At 44.2% G+C, this 24,270-nt stretch overlaps 1 protein-coding gene and 1 long non-coding RNA gene across 5 annotated transcripts in view; both read left to right on the top strand.

Moving 5' to 3' along the window:
• The window catches only part of LOC146396506 (uncharacterized), a 229,565-nt gene that overhangs the window by 68,329 nt on the left and 136,966 nt on the right, over positions 1 to 24,270 (top strand). The gene's annotated exons all lie outside the window — the stretch shown is intronic.
• Positions 16,518 to 24,270, top strand: part of LOC110256746 (uncharacterized) — a 437,041-nt gene continuing 429,288 nt past the window's right edge. For 2 of the 3 annotated variants that reach the window (XM_084994805.1, XM_084994806.1), the window contains exon 1: positions 16,548 to 16,851. The gene's annotated coding sequence lies outside the window, so the exon portion shown is untranslated. Of the gene's footprint in view, positions 16,852 to 24,270 lie in introns of all 3 variants that reach the window. The other variant, XM_084994807.1, reaches the window with a different exon arrangement.

Raw genomic sequence — 24,270 nt, 5'->3', positions numbered from 1 at the left:
GCTTTTATAATGTTGTTCTTTTTTTTCCCTTTTAGATCTGTATACTGGCTTATTTATGTGATTACTTTCCAATTGTGATTTCCTCCATCCTATTTCTTCTTACTTGTTTTTTCTTTAGAGGAGCCCTTTTGGTATTTTTTTTTTAGAATTGGTTTAGTGTTGCTGTACTCTTTCAGTTTTTGTTTGTTTGAGAAATGCTTTATTTCTCCTATTTTAAATGATATCCTTGCTGGTTAGATAATTCTAGGCTGCAAATTCTTCCCATTTAGAACTTTGAATATATCTTGACACTCTCTTCTGGACTGTAGTATTTCTGTAGAGAAATTGTTTGATAGCCTTATGGGGTTTCCCTTATAATTAACTCTTTGTTTTTCTCTTGCTGCCTTTAGAATCCTCACTTTAACTTTTGCCATTTTTATTATAATATGTCTTGGTGTGGGCCTGTTTGGGTTCAACTTATTTGGGGGCCTCTGTGCTTCCTGTTTCTGGATATCTGCTTCCTTTATTTTTTAAATTTTTAAAAAAATTTTAATTGCTCAATGAATTTTATTATATTTATAATCATACAATGATCATCACAACTAGATTTTATAGCATTCCCATCCAAAACTTCCAGCCCATCCCCCACCCCCCAACCCATCTCTTTTGGAATCAATAAGTTTTTCAAAGTATATGAGTCAGTATCTGTTCTGCAAAGAAAGTCATTGTGTCCTTTTTTTTAGATTCCACATGTGATGGCATTTGATGTTGGTGTTTCACCATCTGACTGACTTCACTTAGCATGATAATTTCTAGGTCTATCCATGTTGCTGCAAATGCCATTATTTCTTTCCTTTTAATGGCTAAGTAATATTCCATTGTGTATATGTACCACATCTTCCTTATCCACTCTTCTGTCAATGGATATTTAGGTTGTTTCCATGTCTTGGCTATTGTATATAGTGCTGCAATGAACATTGGAGTACATGTGTCTTTGCGAGTCATGGTTTTCTCTGGATAGATGCCCAGGAGTGGGATTGCTGGACCAAATGGTAGTTCTATTTTTAGTTTTCTGAGGAATCTCCATACTGTTTTCCAATACCTGCTTCCTTTAGATTTGGAAAGTTTTCAGCCATAATTTCTTCAAATATATTTTCAATACCCTTTTCTTTTTCTTCTTCTAGAATCCCTGTTATGTGTAGATTGGCCTGCTTTGTATTATCCCATAGATCTCTTATATTGCTTTCATGTTTTTTCATTTGGTTTTCTGTCTGCTGTCCTGATTGGGTGATTTCCATTTTTCTATCTTCCACATTACTAATTCATTTCTCTGCATTATTCATTCTGCTCTTTAGTGCCTTTAACTCTGTTTGTATCTCTGCAAATGAATTTTATAATTTTTCATGGCTCCTCCTTATATTTTCTAGTTCTTTCTAAAGTAAGCTTCATTACTATTCATATCCGCTCTTAATTCCTTCAGTATTTTCACCATCTCCTTTTTGAGCTTAGTGTCTATTAGACTGCAGAGGTCCGAGTCATGGTTTGCTTCTTCAGGTGAATTCTCCTATTCTTTTAACTGGGAATGGTTCCTGAGCTTCATTTTGCTTATATTTTCTTATTCTGTGAGTTTAGGGAAAACAACTGTTGTAGTCTTGGAGGGCTATTTATATGCATGAATACCCCTGGGTATTTTGTGAGAGCTTACTATTTATTTTTAGGGTGTTTGTGTGCTTCCAGGGAGATGGAGACAATGGGTAGGGCTAGTAGCCAGTGTCTGGTTGTTGGGCCCTTGACAGTGGCAATGATCCATGGGAAGTTTCAGGGCCCTGGGAAGTGACAGTGATTGGGTGGGTTTAGGTGGTGCCTGGAATATTTAGCAGTGGCAGCTGTAGGATGGGTGCATTCCCAGGGGAGTGAGAACAACAGTTCTGGTAATGCTTGGTTGCAGTGCCCTTTTCTTTGCTTACCTCCGAGGTAACTGGGACCACAGGTGGTGCCTGTTCACAGACCCCTAGTGGGGGCGGGCCACACCCATCTCTGGTGTCTGAGATGACTGCTATGGTTTGCCCCTGATGCCTATAGATCATGCAAGAGGTGTTGAATCCAGTTTAGCCCCCCACCCCCACCCCCACCATTGCCCTTAGCTCACACAAGAGGTACCTGGACACCTGTAGCCTGCACAAGAGACACTCCATAACCCATAGCCCATGCAAGTGGTGCCTCACCCTCTGAGAGTCTGCACATGTGCAGGGAGATATTCCTATTGCAATCCACCCCTCCTCTTGTCACCCTCCCTAACAATGGCACCTTGCTTCTCCTGTGGACCCAGACCTCCTACTGGGTTCCCTCAGCTCTGGTGCTCTGTTCTGTAGCACAGCACTCCATAGCCCCTCAGCTGTCTCCACACAGCCAACCCTAGTCCTCTCCCAGAACTGACCTCAAGAGCCTGAGTCTCAGTGCCCAGCCCTCCCCCTCAGCATCTCAGGCTGTGGTGTCTCAGGTGGTGGTATAGATGGTCTGTGAGGCTTTTACTCTGCCTTGACCTCCTCAGTCCAGCTGCTGGGCTTTTCTCTATGACTTTAAGGTCCCTCTTTCTTGGCTGATCTCCCCATTGGTTTCCCAGAGTGTGGGTTCCTTTCCTCTTTAACAGCTCCTTCTCAGAAGGGCTAGTTCCATCCTGATTCCTTTTTTTTCCTCTCTCTCTCCTTTTCTCCTTTTGTTCTACCTAGTTATGTGGAGGGTTTCTTGTCCTTTTTGGAGGTTTAAGGTCTTCTGCCAGCATTCAGCATATGTTCTGTGTGAATCATTCTACAGGTAGAAAGTTTTTTTTTTTTTGATGTATTTGTGGGAGAAGGTGGGAACCATGTCTTACTCCTCTGCCATCTTGATTCTTTCTTTCCATTTTCATTCCTATCAGCAAAGTTAATCATGATAAAAGGGGAAACCTAGAATATTCCGAGAAGTCCTACTTAAGAATTTATTTCAAATACTTTTCTCAAGCTTAAAGGGACAAAATCCTTTTCATTAAAATAATTATTACGGAGTTCCCATCATGGCTCAGTGGTAACAAACCTGACTAGTATCCATGAGGATGTGGGTTCGATCCCTAGCCTTGCTCAGTGGGTTAAGGATCCGGCATTGCTGTGAGCTGTGGTGTAGGTCACAGGTGTGGCTCAGATCCTGCTGTGGTATAGTCCAGCAGCTACAGCTCTGATTTGACTCCTAGCCTGGGAACTTCCATATGCTGTGGGTGCAGCCCTAAAAAAAAAAAAATTATCAAATGTTTACCAAGTGCAAACTGTGGATTGACTTTACTAAGACAAATAACACCCAGTTCATATTATTGATGGGCAAATATACATGTGGGCATATTCAGTGCTTTCTAAATATCGACAAGTTTTTTTTTTTTTTTTTTTTTTTTTTTTTTTGTCTTTTTAGGGCTGCACCTGCAGCATATGGAGGTTCCCAGGCTAGGGGTCCAATCAGAGCTGTAGTCACTGGCCTACACTACAGCCACAGCAATGCCAGATCTGAGCCATGTCTGTGATCTACACTACAGCTCATAGTAATGCCGGATCTTTAATCCACTGAGCAAGGCCAGGGATTGAACCCACCACCTCATGGTTCCTAGTTGGATTTGTTTCCACTGCACCACAGTGGGAACTCCCTAAAAATCAACAAATGTTGATAGAACAAAATGATACGTGTAAATTGTCTGAGCATAGTACACGGTAAAGCACAAAGATCAAGTGATTAATTTTAAAAGAGGCCCTTGTCCCTCACCAACAGATATACCCTAGACTCTACCTATGATCTGAGAGCAATTTAAGTTTTAGACAACCAAGCTTATTGGCATTCTGGTTTAAAATCTGTAGTAAAAGAGGTGTAAAATATTATATCACCTACCATTTTGAGATGGGGTGGAGGAGGAAAAAGAAGGGGGTGCTGGAATAAGATTCACTATGGGTAACAAGGTATTATTCTTTTTGCAAGTTGAAGCCCCCAGGTCAAGGACTGTTTTGAATAATGTTTGACATTTGCTGTGTTCTGTGCTTTGAGACGGATAGTGTGAGGGCTGAGAAGAAAGGCGCATGTGCACAAGGATATTTGATGACACAAGGGTGCAGTCTTGAGGGGTGTGGTCCTCTGAGGAAGGGATGTTTCCCCTGAGGTTGGAAGGTTGAAGAGAAGTTGGTGAAGATAGAGTGGACAAGGGGAGGACAGAATATACAAAGATTTCCCAGTCAAGAAAACATGGTGTATTCACAAAGTGAAGGCAGGCTGAGGAGCTGAGTGGTAAGAGATGAAAGTAGGAAAGAGCAGAGGCCAAATCCTTGTAGGCTCTGGTCAGCATCTTTATTCTTAAGCCAAGGATAAAGGAGATAATGACAGTTCAAGTTGGAGAATGGAGGTCTGGTGGGGTGGGGCTGCAAAAGGCTAGAGGGGCAACTGATTAAGTGCCTTTTGCCTTAAATATGTAGGATGGATTAGGAGAAGCAACAATGGGTGAAGGGAAACCAATTGGGAGGTTCCAATAATAATCCATATGAGAATTATGATGGTGGAAGTTAAGAGAAGTGGACAGATTAGGAGGTAAATTTGACAGTACTTGATGGATGGGAAGTGGATTCAAGGGAGAAGGAGGTGACAAAGAGGATTCCTAGGTTTCTGGCTGGCAGATCTGGGTAGACAGTGGCACTACTTGCTGAGTTAAGGGTCAAGGGAAGAGGCTTTGATTTGGGAAGGATGGGATGCCTATTATTTTTACAGATGTTGGGATCCCAGGGGACAGAATGGTGAGCATGGTAATCACAGATGTATTGAAGGCACTGGGTGAGACTGTAGAACTGGATTGACACTGGTTTTTCTTACTGGTTTGGCCAAGTCTAGGATGGTGGTGATAAAGACCAGGAGGGATGTGACCACAGTCATTGGCAGAGATGAACTTGTCTTCCGGGCTCCCAGCAGAGATTGGGTTTGGCTGAAGGGGAGGACAGGCAGGTGGAGAATATTGACTTGCCTTCTCTCTTCCCTCTTCCTGTCTTCACATTCTGTGGGGTGGAGTCCTCTCTCAGAAAGTGTCAGGACCTGTTCCCCCACTGTGTTCCCTGAACATATCTATGTGCGAGATTAGCGTGAAGACTGGACCAGAGGAAGGCTGGGGTAATCAGTGAACGTGCTCTGAGGGGAGGGGGCACGTTCCTAATTTTCAAACAGGTGATGGAGAGAAGTTCACTTTTTGGCTGGTTGAAGGAAATGATATTTTCTCCCTCAACCCCCCAGAAACAATGTTCTGAATGGTGATTCAATTTTTCAAACATTGTTTCTCTGAAAATATATTTTGAGTTGAAACTTGGATTCCTGAAAAGGTCCCTGTGATCAGATTTGGTCTGCTGTGACTTGAAGAAAGTTGATTCCATTGTGTCATTATTTCAGAATGTGTTTACTGAGCATCTTGTATTTTCTTGGAAAACTTTGGGCACTGGAGATTTGCTAGGGGACCGCTGGAGGCAGCTGGATCTTCCGTGGGATTTACATGTTAGACAGGTGACTACATGGAGCAGGGGCACCAGAGAGGAGGGAGGAGTCTGCTGAGGCCCGTAGGAGCAGGGAGTTGGATGGAGAGGATGCCCCGGGGCCCTTGGAGGGCTTGCCATCCATGGTGAGGATTTGGACTCTGTACTGTGTAGATGTGCCTTATTCAAGGGAGAGGCGCGTTCAGATCTGTGTCTCTAATGGCCACCCTTGTTTCAGAGTGGGGATGGGTCGGAGAAAAACAGAAACACGTGGAGCCAGTTAGGTGCTTGTACAGTCAGGAGAGGAGGGGGCGGGAGGGAGGGACAGATAGATTTGGGAGATGCTTGATGGTAGAGTCAGGGTTTGGGATCCTGGAGGGGAGCAGCCTCAAGTGAGACAGTTAATTTTCTGTTGCTGCCATAACAACCACAAACAGGGTGTCTTGAAAGGGCAGAAACTTATCCTTTCACAGTTTTGCAGGCTGGAGGTCAGGATCAGGATGTGAGCAGGGTGGTGTCCCCTCTAAAAGCCCTATGAGAATCAGTTCTTGCTTCCTGCCCGTGGTGCCGCCAGGCTGGGAGGGGTGGGCTCTGGCCTCTACCCCATCTGCACATAGCCTCCCTTCCGCTGTGTCTCTGTCTCCCTCTGCTTATGAGGACACTAGTCATTTCCGGAAGAGCCCACCTGGGTCCGTGTCACATCATTGTAACTTGGTCACGTCTGCGAAGACCATGCTTACATATTAGGCCACACTCACGGGATCAGTGTAGACTGGATTTGGGGGATGGGGCACTATTCTTTAGCCGGAGACTAGAGGACCCTAAAACATAATAGTCGGGGAGACAGGAGGACCCCCAGGGCCTCCAGGGGAGAAAGCCCCCAACAGAGGAAGAGATGCTTGGGGTGCAAGCATCTTGCTCTGGAGCTAGGGGCTGGGGGGCTAATTGCTACCCCACCCCCATCCTCTGCATCTCCCTGGAAGCTTCTCCAGCATCTCACATTCAAGGTGTCCAACTGGAATTGTGCTGAGTTCCCCAAACCCGCTTCCCCCAGGGTTGTTTCCCATCTCAGCAAATGGAACATTGTGCAGCCAGTTGACTAAACCTGGAGGTTCTCATAAAGGCCCTTCTCTAGTTGTGTCTTGAAAACCTCTGCTTCTCTCCAGCTGCTGCCTACAGCCTACCAGTCACTGCCATATCTTTCTCTCTAAACCAGCCTCCTGTGTTACTGTAATCACACTGCAGCAAAATTTTTAAAATGCAGATTTGATAACATTTGTATCCACTTAAAGTCTTTCTGTGACTTTTGTAGCAATCCAGAATGAAAGGCTTGTGGAGTCTGTGTGCTCTGCCCGCGCCTGCCCTCCAGGTTTACCATGCCAGTGAAAACCATCATTAAGCAATAATATGAATAGAAAAGAGTTTTATTTGAGCCGAACTTTTTTTGAGCCAAACATGTCCTTGACACCTGGGAGGGAGGCTTGTCATTGAAGCAGGACCAGCCAGGACGTCCCAGGAAGACAGACTTTTAAGCTTTATTTTTAACATGGACATTCTTTTCTTCTGGTCAATGTGCCCTTTTCTTTAATAATTGAAGAAGATGTACAGTGTAGTTTGAGAGCCCTCAAATAGGCTATTTTAGTTAGCATAAGATTCAAGCTAACTCATGGAAAAGCCAGAATGACTTGCCTGCATCTTAGCATGGGAACATTTCTTTTCTCAGCCTCTCAGGACTTCCCCTCCCTCGGCCTCACTCTGGCTGGCTGCTTGACCTCCAGGAGCCCCTCCACATATCATATTCTGTCCTCCTGAGTCACTTCCCATGCGCTGGTCCCTCTGCTGGAAGCTCCCCTCTTTGCTGAACCTTCCAACTTTCCCTTTAGAGTGGTTTCCCCAGTGAACTGGAGTAATTTCTTTTGAAATTCTTTATTGTATTTCAATCTCTTCTGCAAAAGAGCAAAGTGCCCATGGGGTCATTCCACTTGTGCTGCTAGCCACTGCCTGGCCCAGCATTCCAGCTGAGTGGGGCCCTGGAGGCTGCAGTGGGGTGGCCCTGCCTCTGAGCCTGGTCCACAGGGAGTGCTCAGAAATAGTTCTTGGAATCACAGAGTCAATTAGGGAATGAATCAGAAGATACTAGAAGGAAGAGAATGGGCAGAGCTCTACCAGGAACAAAGGACAGATCCTTAAGGGGATCTAAAATGTAATATAGACAAAGTCTAGGCATTGCCAGTGAGATGGGAGGAAATTAGGACAATGTGGTACCACTGACACGGAAGGGAGAATGAACCTCAGGGCAGGGAGAGTTGAAGTAAAAATCTTTAGCAGGAAAAATAGCAAACCCTCCTTTTTCAGGTAAAATTTTGAAAACTTGTATCCCCATAGTTTCTTTAATTATTGATCAGAGGTAAGCCAGATTGTTTTGTTCTAAGTGAAATTTAGAACACTTTGGCCATTTCTTTTCTTTCTTTTTAAAAGTTTTATTGAAGTATAATTGATTTACAGTGTTGTGATCATTTCTGCTGTACAACAAAGTGATTCAGTTATACATGTACACACATCCATTCTCTTTCAGATTCTTTTCCCATATAGATTATCACGGAATACTGGGTAGAGTTCCTGTTGGTATTCAGCAGGTCCCTGTTGGCCAATCATTGCATATGGCCATTTGCTTTCCTAACAAATGCTAATCAAGTGAAAGAATGAGTATGGGTAATACTATTCTATCTATCGAATGTTTATGCTGGTTTATATATTTTAGGAGAAATTTTTGTTAATACCACAATTAGGGAAATAAAGATATAGTAAATTCTTTTTTTTTTTTTTTTTGTCTTTTTGCTATTTCTTGGGCCACTCCCGCGGCATATGGAGGTTCCCAGGCTAGGGGTCCAATAGAAGCTGTAGCCACCGGCCTACGCCAGAGCCACAGCAATGCAGGATCCAAGCCTCGTCTGCAACCTACACCACAGCTCACGGCAACGCCGGATCGTTAACCCACTGAGCAAGGGCAGGGACCGAACCCACAACCTCATGGTTCCTAGTCAGACTCGTTAACCACTGCACCACGACAGGAACTCCAGATTTAGTAAATTCTTAAAAAAAGAAACTCATAAATTAAAATGTGCAGTCTTGTCAGGACAATGCAGCTGTCTTCCTCGAGTTCAGTAGTAGGAAGTCACTGCAGAACTTGACCCGGATAACTGTGGTGTTTTGTGCAGAAGCAGGATGGGGAGGGTTGCAGATGAATAGGGTATTAGGAAATTAGACAACCAGCCCTTCTAGGAGGTTAATTGAAGGCAGGAGAGAGACTGAGCAGTGTCTGCAAGGTGACCACAGGCTGGAGGAGGGTTTGGTTCAGAGTGGGGTGGAGTGATTAGGCTGGATGGGAGGATGATTCTTGCTGGGAAAGGCAGTTGTGCCAACTTCTCACCCCTGCACAGCAACTGAAGCACCCCGGGGCTGGAGCCTGGATCTGCAAAGAGACATGTGGGCTTGTTGCCTTGTGGGGGCATCTGTTTCTCGAGCTGTATGTGAACTCCTGTGTTCTGCTCAAGTGCCAGTGTCCAGACCCTGGGGCTGGACCCAGCTTCCTGTGGGTCAGACCCCTTGGGAGAGCTAGGGTCTGCAGTGGGGCCTGCTGAGCAGCAGGGATGAGTGTGTAAGAGGCTGGCTCCCCCGCCTTGTCTCTTCACTGTGAGGAAGCACTGCCCCACCTGAGCCTGGGCTGCTGGCTGTCTGTCCTCAGTGACCTTGAATTACACACTGGTCCCTTCCCTGGGTGGCACCTGTCTGCCTGTTAACCTTGGCTGCACTACCTGGTCACTCAGTGAACAGAGGTATGTGTTTTCTTTTGTAAGTTCGTGTGCAAATAGGAGGAAAATATGGATGCGGGGGGGGCACTTAGTGCTTTGCTTTTCTGGAGAAGTAGGAGGTCTGCTGCTAAAGGAGAAGGGGGTGTGGAAAGATGGGACATTTAGTGAGAAGGAAGAGGATTTGGATTCTTATGATGGAGGACAGAGCAGCAGTGTGGCATTGCTGCTGGGGGTACGAGCCTGGGTGAGGTCAGGACCAATCTACACTATTGACAAGATCCACCTTTATCAATATTAAGCACTTGGGGAGCAAATGCAAGTGAGAAGGCTACTTGGATCCCCTGGGATTGGGGTTTTGGATGTGGGTGTGTGAGAGACTGGTGGAGCGAGTTTGGCACATTCGAATAGAGGAGTGGAGACTGGACTTAAGCAGGGTACTGGGGGAGTGAAGGGGCTGATGGATAAAGAGAATGTAGGGGGTTCTGAGGATGAGAGGTGCCCTGCTCTTGGCTTGGATGAGGCACTTGGAGCTGGGTGCCCCCACCCTGAAGAAGGCTGCTACAGGATGGTGGCAGGGAGGGCAGACTCAGAGCCTGCTGGGAGAGAGTATACTGTGGAGCCTAATCACCTGAGTCCCAGGGAGCCGGAGCTGTTGGAGGCATAGAACAATGGTGTGGACATAGTTCTGGGAGGAAGGAAGATGCCAACCTCATTTCGCACCTGCCAGGCGTGAGAATGAGCAGTAGAGCTACCTGAGAGTATGCACTGGGCAGCGTGGCGAGAGTATGCACTGGGCAGCGTGGCTCCAGTAAAGCCGGGAAGCGTGGAGCAGAGTTCAAAGGACAAAAGGAGTTAATACTTTCCCAGCCGTTCCAGAGGCTTGGGAGGTGGGACATGGGTGGTGTGATCAAGGAAGATGTCCCGAAGAGTATCTGAATGATGAAAATGTAAATAACCGAAGGCTTCCATTTCGGACAGGAATCAAGGACAGCGGGGGTGTGGCCCTGAAGTTACTAGCTCGTTACCTGAAGCCTTGCTTCTCAGAACCTGTTCTGTAGGCTGCTCATATCAGAATCACTTAGGGGCTTATTAGAAATTCAGATTCCTGGGCTCTGCCTCTTAGGGACTGAATCAGAATCTGTCAGGAAGAGAGGCTTAAAGCGGTGCCCACCATTCCTGCTCAGGCACCGTGGGGGTGCTGGGGGAGTTGGTGATGTGTGACAGGAGAGTGCATGGGAACCACTATTTTCTAAGCTCTCTTCCACAGATGAAGTAAGAAACCCAGGGCGCTAGAGGACAGTGGGTGCTTAATTTAGGAGGGGGCGCTTGGTCTGCCAGATGGGAGCGTGGAGCGTGGTGGTCACAGCAGTGAGCCCAGTGGTGCACTGTTGATCCTGATGTTAAGGGGCCATGGATGGCCTGATCAAGTTGGAGTGGACGTGCTGAAGTTATAAGTCATGCTGGGGCTGAACATTTAAGAGCTGAGAATGAGACTGTCCTTAAAGCTGAAAAGGATCCCAAAGCTTTGGGCTCTGCCCCAGATGTTGTCAAAGGGTGGGGGAGCCCACAGAGTCTGTTTATAGGCAGTACTTGGAGAGAAATAAATCTGCTTCCTAAATGTAATTGGATCAAGTTTGGCCCCTTCAATAAACTAGTTATAATCCCTTTCCTTCAAGGTCCCCCACCTTTTGTGATTAAGTTTTACCAGTAGTTCTGCGGCCACTTGGAAGAGTTCATCTCCTTCATGACCTTTTCAGAAAATCAGATCCCAGTCTGCTACATTCTATCCAAATTCTAGACCTTAGACTGGCATCAGTGTAGCTGGCTTGGGCCAGCTCTTGCCTTGTAGTGGGTGGCCTTTGTGGCTTCTGCCAGCCCCCCCCATTACCTGAACCCCCATTACCTGATCAGGTCACTGATGCCCAGCTGGAGCTCTGGACAGTTTTGCTGTATTTGCAGTAGCATCTCAGCTTCAGATGGGCCAGTGTGACACTTCCCTGCGATTGGGTGTACGAACGTGTCCCTCCTAATGCTCTAGTATATTTGGGGGGGCAGGGCTCCTAGTGGGTGTGGGTAGGAATAAATCCAGCTGTGCTTGGGGTGTTAAAGCAGAGATTATGTGCTTGGGACATACATGAGTCCCCTGGGTCCCTAACTATCATGAAACTGTCATAGAGTTATCACCGTTCTCTGTGAGATCTCAGCCAGGACTTAAAGCTCCAGCATTGCACTGTGTATGTTGCATGCTCAGACCAGAGCCGGGAGCTTTCTCTTGGTTATCTCTGGACAGACATATATTGTTGGAAGGTGGGCACAAAGAGGTGGAGGGCATTGCATCCATCAAGGCTGTGAGCTCCTGCCCTGGAGAATGGAAAGATGTGATTAAAGCAAAATTAGATCCCAGGAGCTGCAGAATTAAGGTATCTCGTCCTGGACAGCTTGATGTGAAGCCCATTGGGCTACTGCCCTAATGAGGCTCTTGGGGACAAGTCTTGGGGTTTTGCTGGGATGCTCCTTGTGTTCTGACTGTCTCCCAGAGCTCGTGGCCACCCAGCTTTGACTCTGTTTTCCAGCTTCCTTTGCAACCAGGGACGGCCATCTGACCAAGTTCTAACTAGTGGAAAGTGGTGTATAAATTAGACACAACGGCAACGTTGTTGTTGCTCTTCTGCTTATGGCCTTAGGAACCAGGCCCCTGGTTTTGCCTCCTTTGTCCTTCTTGTCCTGGCCCTGCATGACCACCTTGTTACACCTATTTATTTTCCCCTGTGGCACCTGTGAAAATGCAGTGCAGCGGTCCTGTGTCTAGGACATCTACTGTCCCAACCCCAGGGTGTTCACTCAAATAAGGGTGGCTTGATTGCCCTGCTAATCCACAGAGTGGACACAGCTCTGGACAAGGCAGAGCCTTTCTGCTTTGTGTACACATTCAGTGGGAGAGCACTGAATGGAGAGCATGGTGGAGACTCCCATTTCGGGGGCGGAGCTGAGGGGTGGACCTCTTAGACCCGTGGTTCAGGGGCTTTCGAGCACCGGCTGTGCTTGGCAAAGCAAAGCAGCTGTGCCAGCCGGGCCGAAAACTCTTCCCACACCAGAAAGTGGGGAGTGTGTCCAGGGAGGCAGACGTGTGCTCGTCATCCAAGAAGAGGCAGGAATGGACTGGGCATCGATGCAGCTGACGGCTGGTGGTGGCTCAGCTGAGACGGAGGACTCTGGCACAAGAGAGATCTCCCCTGAGGTCTGCAGAGAACCGGTGACCATCCTAAAGGTTAAATCATGCAAAAGTTGTGACCCAAGAAGTTCTAAAATCAGGTCAAGATATGAGAGACAAGTTTATGCACAGCGGGGTGTAGATGTGTACCGAGTCAGAGGCAGCCTAGCTGTGGCTCTATCCAGAGAGGAGGCCTCCTCTTGCTAAAAAGTAAAGGAGGTTCCTTTTAACATTGATAGTTAAATGGATCTCAGTTATGCACAGGGTGGTAAATGTTAATTGATGGGAATTGGAGAAGAGGAAAAAGTCTATTTGTCAGGATATGTGTGTCCCAGAGACTAAATGTTACAGAGCTATCTAAGGCATGATTTCCTCTCCACTTACAAAGAGGAGGTGACAGAAAGGTGACAGCAGCTTTAGAGTGACTCCGGGACTGGTACTTTCCCCCAGGATGCTGGCTCTAGCAGCCGCTGGGTCCCTCCCACTACACACAGTCTCTGCCTCAACCTTGGCTGCAGGGTATCGATAAGGGAATCGACAGATGATCCAAAATATGACACATACATATTGTCCAGCTTTGACCGTTTTATTTGTTATAGCTAATATTTATTAAGAACCTAACACACACATGAATTACTCTATTTAGTGCTTTACATACATTCTCTTTTTCTTTTCTTTCTTTCTTTTTTCCTTTTTATGGCTGCACCTGTAGCATATGCAGTTTCCCAGGCTAGGGGTCAAATCAGAGCTGCAGCTGCCTGCCTACATTACAGCCACAGCAACGTGGGATCCGAGTCTTGACCTATACCACAGATCACAGCAACGCTGGATCCTTAACCCACTGAGTGGGGTCTGCATCCTTGCTGGAACCTGCATCCTCATGGACACAATGTTGGGTTCTTAACCTGCTGAGCCACACCGAGAACTCCACAGTCTCTTTTTCTAAATAAGGTTTTAAGATGGAAGCATTGTATGTGTACAGATCATATGCATATATAAGTACATACACGTGCACAAATCATAAGTATATTATGTCTTCTCAGAAAGTGAACATGCTCATGTAATCACCCCTTGGTCAAGAAGTGGACTGATGGAACACAGTATGAGAAAAAGAATACACACACACACACACACACACACACACACATAAATGACTGGGTCACCTTGCTGTGCAGCAGAAATAGAACATTGTAAATCAACTATACTTTACTAAAAAATTTTAAAAAATTAAAAAAATAAGTGGACTGTTCCTAGGACCCCAGAAGACTCCCTCCCCCCCACCCCACGCCACCAGTGACCACTTTCCCTTCTTTCTAAAACTTTTTGCTCTCCTGACTCTAACACCATAGGCTGGTTATGCCTGTTTTTGATCTTTATGGGAAATGGAATCAAGCAGTTTGCATTGTTTTGTTTGCATCACGTTTGTGAGATCCATTTGCCTGGCTCCATATAGCAGTAATTTCTTCAGTCTTGTTGGGTTCCAATGCGAGACTGTGGCACAATGTTACCTTTGCACTGTTAATAGACACATGGAAAGTTTCCACTACTGGACTGCTAGGAATATGCATTCAGGAACATTGTTGTACATACACATCTTTTGGTAAAGTGTGTATGCATTTGAGGTATATACCTAGAAATGAAGTTATTGAATCAAAGGGTGAATACATACTTAGTTGAATAGAAACGACCATATGATTCTCCTAGGTGGTTATCTCCTGCTTTACCTTTTCCTTAGCCGTGCATTAGAATTCCAGCTGCTCACCACACCGACTCAGGGAACACTGGGCATTTTCTGCTCTTAAAATTCTAACTAGGGATTTCCCGTTGTGGCTTAGAGGTAACAAACTGGACTAGAATCCATGAGGATATGGGTTCCATCCCTGGCCTCACTCAGTGGGTTAAGGATCCAGTGTTGCTGTGAGCTGTGATGTAGACCAGCAGTTGTAGCTCCGATTCAACCCCTAGCCTGGGAAACTTACACATGCTGCAGGTGTGGCCTTAAAACGCAAAAATTAAAAAAAAATACTAATTATTCTGACAGGTGTCCAATGGTAGTTCATTGTGGGCTATAGATTGTATGCCTATATTTCCCCCAAATTCATGTGTTAAAATCCTAATCTCTATGGTAGGAAGTGGGGGAGGGGCTTGGGGAGGTGCTTAGGTCTGAGGGTAGAGCTCTCATGAATGGGATTGTGTCCTTATAAAGAGACCCCAGAGAATTCTCTTGCCCTTCCCCCATGGAGGACACAATGACAAGTCTATGACCTGGCAGAGGGGGCTTTCTTGATCATGCTGGCCCCTTGATCTGGGATGTACAGCCTCTGTGAGAAAAAAAAATTCTATTTTTTATAAGCAGAAAAATCGCTTGTTCCGGACTCCTTTTTTCTCTCACATGAGCTGGGTCATAGGCACAACCATGACCCAGCTTTATCCATGCAGACGAGGACAACCCCATCACACAGAGTCAGCAAACTATAGCCCGTGGCCTGAATCTGGCCCTTGGTCTATTTCGGAATTATTCTTAAATTTTTAAATGCTTGAAAAAACTCAAAAGAAGAATTGTATTTCAATACATGTGAAAATTATGTGAAATTCAAATTTCAGTGTCTGTAAATAAAGCTTTATTGGAACATAGCCATGCTCTCTTTTTCCGACTTAACTGTCTGTGGCTGCTTTTGCAGCAGGATTGAATAGTTGCAACAGAGACTCTGTGGCCTGCAAAGCCTGGTGTATTTACTATCTGGCCCTTTCCAGAAAAAGCTTGCCCACTTGTGCTTAGAATATGGATAAACCCAAAATAAAATGAAATCTGCAACCTTGAATCCCTTGGGAGCAAAGCTGCCACACCACATGAATGCCAGACCTTTCTGAAACCGTGTGGATGAAGAATGTCCCCTGTGATATCAGCAAACAAAGGACATTGCAGCCAACAGGCCCTTGACCATTGCAACCACCCCCAACAGTGCCCCCTGAGGGGACTCAGGATGGGAAAAAACAGGACACTGGTCCCAGAGAGCTGAAGTGCACATCAGAGGAATGATTTCAATGAGCCCAGACTCTTGAATATTACCATGCATAGAAAAGCACTAAATTCATTCACTCGTGATGTCTGGTTTTCTTTAACAGTAGTTTTTGATGTTCTGACTATGTGGTCTTTATTGCAAAAATTTATACTCCTGGCTCCCCCCTGGCCTCTTCAGAGCAGTTCTTCAGAGCTGCTGAGATGCTGCCTCCTGGGCTTAAGTCCTCAAAATGTCCACCAAATAAAACATATTTCTCAACTTGTAGGTCATGCATTTTTTTTCAGTTGACATTCACTACATTAAAAAAAATTTTTTATAGCAGTTTCTTTTCTCTAATACAGAAATGAATACTGGCAGTGGAGTGCTGCTGTAACAAAAACCCAAGATATATGACATTGGCTTAATGGTTGGGTAGTGGATGGTAAAGAACAGATTTTTTTCTGGAAAACTGGAGCCAGGTGACTCTTGTCAGGCCATGGAAAATCATGTGGTGAGTGTGTCTCCCCACTTTCCCACCCGGCGACAATTTGGAAGTCAGATGGTTGGTTCTGAGAGCAGGTTGCTGTAGGGGAAGAACTTGCTAGGCTTGGTGTCAGCTGCTCCTCCCCACTTTTAACAAGGTGTTGTAAAAATGGGATGAGTTGGCAAGAATTGGCTGGTCTTCAAGCAAGTCTGAAAGAAATAGCCTTGATGTGGGAAAGCCAGATTCTTCCAAATGCGAATTTTGGGACTCTAAACTTGACCAGCATCTTTATCAGCTAAACAAAGGACCCTTCCCTACAGCACAATCAGGTTAGAAGACCGCTGTCCAGCTCAGACCTATTAGGTAACATTGGGGGCCTCAAGGTCGCCTTCCAGTAAGTGAAGGAGAAATTCTTGGCTCAAGCAAGTAAATAAAAGAAGCCAGTAAATAAGGGACAGTTGTAAACATTGGCTCTGGAAGCTAATTTTGGTTAAAGTTCCAAGTACTGAGAGCTGATTTGAAGCCAACAGACAAAGCTTCCCAAGCTCCTGAGGGAAATTCATTGCTGGAGGAACCTGGATGCTGGCCTTGACAAGCCCAGGGGCCCCCGGCCTAAACTGGTGCTGAGTAGATGGAAACCGTGTAGCACCCACGAGAGCAGAGACTAACACCTGCCTCCTCTGTGGCTACTGAATGGGTATAGGAAATAGGAGGCATCTCTCAGACAGAGACCATCCAGGACATCGGGCGCAGGAGTTCCTCTTGGCAGGCACCACAGGGCGCAGCAAGGAACATACGTCAGACAGAGCACAGATTGCATTATTGCTGAAGTATAAACTTCAAAAAGGTAAAACCCACGATGCTCACACACACATAAAATGGGCACATGTGGAAGATTTCATTTAATTCATTATGAGGAACTCATAAAGCATTATATAACAGGTTGAATTGATAATTTGTTTAGCAGAGATATTTATTTATTTATTTATTTATTTTTTGTCTTTTTGCCTTTTCTAGGGCCACTCCCGCGGCATATGGAGGTTCCCAGGCTGGGGGTCTAATCAGAGCTGTAGCCACTGGCCTACGCCAGAGCCATAGCAACACGGGATCTGAGCTGTGTCTGCGACCTACGCCACAGCTCATGGCAACACTGGATCCTTAACCCACTGAGCGAGGCCAGGGAGCGAACCTAAAACCTTATGTTTCTTAGTCGGATTTGTTAACCACTGAGCCAGGACGGGAACTCCGAGATTTTTTTTTTATAGAGGGACAAAATTGATTTGCTTTGCTGCAAATAAGAATCATTTCCACTGATTTAGTCAAGAAACCTTTGGCGTTCCCATTGTAGCTCAGCAGGTTTAGAACCCTACGTAGTCTCTGTGAGGATACAGGTACCATCCCTGGCCTTGCTCAGTGGGTTTGGTCATAGGTCGCAGTTGTGGCTCGGATGGCATGTTGCTGCGGCTGGGCCCCAGCAGTAGCTTTGATTGGAGCCCTAGCCTGGGAACTTCCATATACTGCAGGTGCTACCCTAAAAAGAAAAAAAGAAACATTTTTTTTTTTAAATTGGCATGTATTTACAAAATTATACTAGTTTCAGATGTACAACAGAATGATTCAATATTTTTATAGATTATATTCCATTTAAAAGTTATGGTAAAACATTGGCTAAATTTCCTGTGCTGTACAGTATATCCTTGTAGCTTATTTATTTTATTTGTAGTAGTTTGTATTCAATCCCTTATCCCTATACTGCCCCTCTCCCATCCCTCTCTCACTGGTAACCACGGTTCTCTGTATCAGTCTATTTTGGTGTAGTCATTCATTTGTTTTATATATTTTAGATTCCACATATAAGTGAAAACACAGTATATGTCTTTGTCTTAGTTCACTAAGCATAATATCCTCCATGTTCATTCAGGTTTTTGCAAATGGCAAAATTTCATTCTTTCTATGGTTGAGTAGTATTCCATGGTATATGTATACTACATCTTCTTTATCCATTCCTCTTTTGATTCATCCTTAGGTTATTTCTAAATCTTGGCTATTGTGAATAGTGCTGCTATGAACATTGCGGCGCATTTATCTTTTTGAGTCAGTGCTTTTATTTTCTTTGCATATATACCCGGGAGTGGAATTGCTGGATCATATGGCAGTTCTATTTTTACTTTTTTGAGGAATTGCCACCATTTTCTATAGTGGTTGCTCTAATACATTTCCACCAACATTTTACGAGGGTCCTTTTTCTACATGTCCTCATCAACTGAATTTGTTATCTACTATCTCATTGACAATAGCCATTCTGACAGGTGTGAAGTGGTATCTCATTTTAGTTTTGATTTGCATTTCCCTGTTTATTAGTGATGTTGAACATCTTTTCATATGCCTGTTGGCCATCTGTATATCTTCTTTGGAAAAACGTCTCCTTGGGTCTTCTGCTAATTTTTAAATTGCATTTTTTTTGATGCAGAATTTTATGAGCTTGGGCTTATCAGACACAACTTAGAATAGATTTACAAGGAGATCCTGCTGAATAGCATTGAGAACTTTGTCTAGATACTCATGTTGCAACAGAAGAAAGGCTGGGGGAAAAATGTAATTGTAATGTATACATGTAAGGATAACCTGACCCCCTTGCTGTACAGTGGGAAAATAAAAAAAAAAAAAAGAATTTTATGAGATGTTTATATATTTTGGATCTCAACCCCTTCTTAGTCAAATCATTTGCAAATATGTTCTCCCACTCAGTAGGTTCTTTTCATTTTGCCAATGGTTCCACTTGCTATGCAAAAAATTTTAAGTTTAGGTTTCATTTGTTTATTTTTACTTTTGTCTCCCTTCCCAGAGGAGCTGAATCCAAAAAAAAAAAAATATTGCTGAGGCTTATGTCAAAGTGTGTTCTGCCTATGCTCTCTTCTGGGGGTTTTATGGTTTTTGGCCTCCCATTTGTGTCTTTAAACCATTTTAAGTTTGTCATTGTGTATGGTGTTAGAGAATGTTTTAATTTCATTCCTTTTCATGTAGCTGTCCAGGTTTCCCAGTACCAGTTATTGAAGAGACTGTCTTTTCTCCATTGTATGTTCTTGCCTCCTTTGTTGTGGATTAATTAATCACAGGTGCATGGGTTTATTTCTGGGCTTTCCTGTTCCATTGATCTATATTTCTGTTTTTGTGCCACTGCCATGTTGCTGTGATGACTGTAGCTTTGTAGTATAGTCTGAAGTCTAGGAACCTGATTCCTCCAGCTTTGTTCTGTTTTCTTAAGATTGTTTTGGCAATTTGGGGTCTCTTGTGATTCCATGAACATTTTAGGATTATTTGTTCTAGTTCCATGAAAAATTTCATGGGTATTTTGATAGGGATTACATTTTTAATATGTAGAATGCTTTGGGTAATATGGATATTTTAACAATGTTAATTCTTCCAATTCATCAACACAGAATGTCTCTCCATTCATTTTTATCATCTTCAGTTTCTCTCATCAGTGCCTAATAGTTTTCAGAGTATTGGTCTTTTACCTACTTGGTTAGGTTTATTCCTAGGTATTTTATTCTTTTTGATGTGGTTGTAAGTGGTGTTCTTTTCTTTTTATTTCTGAGAGTTCATCATTAGTGCATAGAAATACAACAAATTTCTATATATGAATTTGTATTCTGCAACTTTACTGAATTCATTTATTCTAATAGTTTTTTTGGTGGAGACTTTTAGGATTTTCTAGATATAATATCATTCATGTCACTTGCATAGTGACCAGTTTTACTTTTTCCCTTCCAATTTGGATGCATCTTATTTCTTTTTCTTGTCTGATTGCTGCAACTAGGACTTAAATACTTTATTAAATAGATATGGCAAGAATGGGCATCCTGTCTTGTTCCTAAATTTAGGGGAAAATCTTTCAGTTTTTCACTATTAGATATAATGTTAGCTGTGGGTTTGTCATAAATGGCCTTTATTATATTGAGATATATTCTCTCTATACCAACTTTGATGATAATTTTTTTAAAAATCATAAATGGATGTTGAATTTTGCCAAGTGGGTTTTTTTTTTTATTTTCTTGCATCTATTGAGATGATTATATGATTTTTAGGCTTTCTTTCTTTTTTTGTCTTTTTGCCTTTTCTTGAGCTGCTCCTGCAGCATATGGAGGTTCCCAGGCTAGGGGTCTAATCAGAGCCATAGCCACCGGCCTACGCCGGAGCCACAGCAACTCGGGATCCGAGCCGCGTCTGCGACCTACACCACAGCTCATGGCAACACCAGATCCTTAACCCACTGAGCAAGGGCAGGGATAGAACCCATGGTTCCTAGTTGGATTTGTTAACCACTGCACCATGATGGGAACTCCTAGGCTTTCTTTTGTTTGTTTTTTTTGGCTTCTCAATGGCATATGGAGTTCCTGGGCCAGGGATCATATCCAAACAGCAGTTGTGACCTATGCTGCAGCTTCATCAGTGCCAGATCCTTTAATCCACTGTGCTGGGCCAGGTATTGTACCTGCATCCTGGTGCTGCAGAGATGCCACCAATCCCACTGCATCACAGCAGGAACTCCTCTGCTTTCTTTTGTTAATGTGATGTATCACATTGATTGATTTGTGGCTATTGAACCATCCTCATATCTGTGTAATAAATCCCACTTTATCATGGTGTACAATCTTTTTTACATATTGTTGGAGTCTGTTTGCTAATATTTTATTGAGGAATTTTTTGTCTAGGTTCATCAGAGATACTGCTTTTCTTTCCAATATTTTGTACTCTGAACAAGAATTTTACTGTGGTGTTTCTGATCCAACTCCACCACTTGTGAGCATATGGAGGGCAAGTCACTTTCCTTTAGTCTGTGTATCACTGGACAATACTTCACTTGGAGGGTCTGGACTTTAAGCTGGATGCACAGTGGGACCCTGGTTTATGTCCCAGGGGAGATGTTCTTTGTAGAACAAGGATGCTGACAAGAATTGGGTGGCCAGAGAAACAGACATGGCAAGTTCCTGGCTCTCACCCCAATTCTATTCTTTCCTTCACCATGGTTTCCTCCATGGAGACTTTAACACTGGGCCTTACTTACACCTAGGTGTGACTTGATCAATGAAATTTGAATAAGGATGCATAAACTTTACTTTCTTAAAAGGAAATGGCTGGTCCTTGGTTTCTTTCTTTTTCTCTCCCCTGACTTGGAAGTGGGTGTGACCCAGCTTCAGCCCTACAGATGAGGACAACTCTTAGAGTGGGCCAGAGCAGCAATATGGAAGAACTCAGGCCCACAAGAACCCATGGTGCTGAGCTACCAGCGTGGACTGGCTGAACTAACACACATGAGAAAAGAACACTACTATCTTCTTTTTCTTCTTAAAAACATGATTTCTGCAGATTAGCCTTTGCCCTAAATTATGTAGGAGAGTTTAAGAGTATCTGACCCCTTCTATGGAGCAGTCTTAAGAAAAAGTCTTTCCTCTTGGGGGCAGGAGGCTATGCCCTGTTTAAATGAGCAAGTTTATTCATTGAGCTTATTCACTCATGGGGAGAAGTCCCCTCTGACTTGCTCCCAAAGTGGCCCTCAACAGCAGGATGCTGTCACAAGAACCCTCATGAGGCATTTCTGTATAATATTTTGTGGTTATTTTCTTTGAGGACATCAGGACCATCAATGCCTGATTCTGTTGTTCTTTCACAAACTCAAGTACCTCTGTAACTTATTCCCACAACCTTCCAACACATATTTCCCGAAAGATGAAGGAAGAGGGATGTGAAGGATGAACCCTTTGGAATTTAGATGGAACTGATCCGTCTTCCTTGGCAGCAAAGAAGGGACCAGTAGCAGATAGTTTGGGTCCAGAGAACAACAGGCCTCAGGTGCCAGCCTCTTACTTCCTTCTCCATCAACTATTGGAGTGTTTATAAGTGGAGCATCAGATTTAAGCTCCTCAAATGGTCTCTAGGAGACATCTAAGCTGTCTGGAGATGGCATCATCTTGGGAAATTGCCAAACCTATCACACACTTCTGAGGAAATTGTGCCCCTTATAAATGAAGTGTCAAAGACAAAGCTAAACCCCAGAGAAAATTGATAAGAGATGTTTATTCATAAACTTTTGACAAGGGAAACATCTTTTGTCACTTTTGTTTCAGCAGAGGTTCAAACATATTAGAAAGGGGAGCATTTTTACATGGCTAAAAAGGAGACATTCTGAGAGAGTGTCTGTTGGCAAGCCTTCTGTGATAAGGTTTGTGGAACCAGAGAAGACATTATTATTGTTATTATTATATAGGTCTGTTCCAGTGCTCCAGGCACACACACACACACAGACACACACACACACACACACACACACACAGACACACACACACACACACACACACATATATATGTATTATATATTATTTTTAATATATATTTATTATTTTTAGGGCCACACCTGTGACTTATGGAACTTCTGAGGCTAGGGGTCGAATCAGAGCTATAGCGCTGGCCTACGCCACAGCCATAGTAACACGGGATCCGAGCCACTTCTGAGACCTATACAACAGCTCACATCGGATCCTTAACCCGCTGAGCAAGGCCAGGAATTGAGCCTGCATCCTCACTGAGGTAACGATCCTCATCGTTACCGCTGAGCCACGATAGGAACTCCTGGAAAAGACTTTATAACTGTAAATCTTCGGGTACATTTGGTTATGCTGGGTTGGCTTCAGGGGATGGATCAGCAGTTTTTGGACACTTCACGAGAGGACGGGCTGTTCAGTGTTAGGGGCGGAGGATGTTCTGCGGACCGTGGATGAGGGTCAGTGGGGTGACTTTTACCTCAGAAAGAAAAGCAAACTGCCATGGTGAATATTTCCCAGAAGGAAATGATTAAGGGAAGTTAATCTTAGATACCTAGGAATATGGGCACTTCCCTCCTGAGGGTTAAAGCACACGCTGGGGAGTGGATAAGGAAGGCAAGGGATGTCCAGTAACCTAAGTGCTTGGAGCACTGGAACAGAGGTGGGAATCGGGTATCCTGGGGCCACACTTTCCCAGACATGAGTCCCATGAGAATTGGCACAGGGCAGGCTACCCACCAGCTCCATTCCCCTGAGACTCAGACAGGCTCCAGACAGGAGTGGTGACAGAGAGATCTGTATTTATTAGTCCTAGAATTCTAGAGGGCTGCAGGGGACACCTGCATTTAAATTATTCTTATTGACAGCTGAGCCACATCCCACCACATGCTGGAAATCCATGGTTTCTTGAGGGCTGGGTACCAAAGCCCAACCTGGCCATGTGAGCATTAAACAGAGTGTGGGGGTCAGGGAGGAAGGGGGCATTGCTCTTGTTTGGGTGTTATTGTGTCTTTTTTTTTTTTTTTTTGGTCCTCCAATGCTTTGAAACATGGAGACTTGCTGACGCTGGAGGTTCGTGTTTAAAAAAAATTTTTTGTTATAGTATAAGCGATTTACAATGTCATGCCAATTTCTGCTATACAGCAAAGTGACCCAGTCATTCATATATATATATATATATATACACACACACACACACACACACACACACACATATATTCCCTTTCTTATATTATCATATCTATATATCTAAATATATATATATTTCTAATATATATCAAATATTATATATGTGTATATGTATGTGTATGTGTGTATATATGTATTCCCTTTCTTATATTATCTTCCATCATGGTCTATCCCAAGAGACTAGATGTAGTTCCTTGTGCTGTACAGTAAGAACTCATTGCTTATCCATTCTTTTTTTTTTTTTTGTCTTTTTGGGGCTGCATCTATGGCATATAGAAGTTCCCAGGCTAGGGGTTGAATTGGCGTGCAGCTGCCGGCAACAGCCACAGACACAGCAACACTGGATCTGAGCTGCACCCATGACCTGCACCACAGCTTTCAGCAACACTGGATCGTTAAGCCATTGAGCAAGGCCAGGGATTGAACCCATGGCCTTATGGATACTGCTAGTTGGGTTCTTAACCTGCTGAGCCACAATGGGAACTCTTGCTTATCCACTCTAAATGTAATGGTTTGCATCTCCTCCTAGTCCACCCCACTCCCTCTGCCCTGGAGGGTCATATTTTTTGCTGTCTTGTCTTTGGAATAGATTTCTGGGAATGTGATTCTTTGTCAAAAGACAAGTGCCTAAGTCATTCTGCTAGACATTGCTCATTTCCCTCCACAGAGGTTTTACTGGTTTTCACATCTACCCACAAATATGGAAGCACCTGTTCCCTGCAGCCTCACCAAGAAGTATCTTGTCAAACTTTCAG

This window comes from Sus scrofa, chromosome 14 (genome assembly GCF_054392235.1).
Source record: "Sus scrofa isolate SSC_HxYL_T2T_F1_AM1 chromosome 14, Sscrofa_HxYL_maternal_Yorkshire_Landrace_v2.0, whole genome shotgun sequence".
NCBI lineage: Eukaryota > Metazoa > Chordata > Mammalia > Artiodactyla > Suidae > Sus > Sus scrofa.
This window is presented reverse-complemented; position numbering and strand designations above follow the sequence as displayed.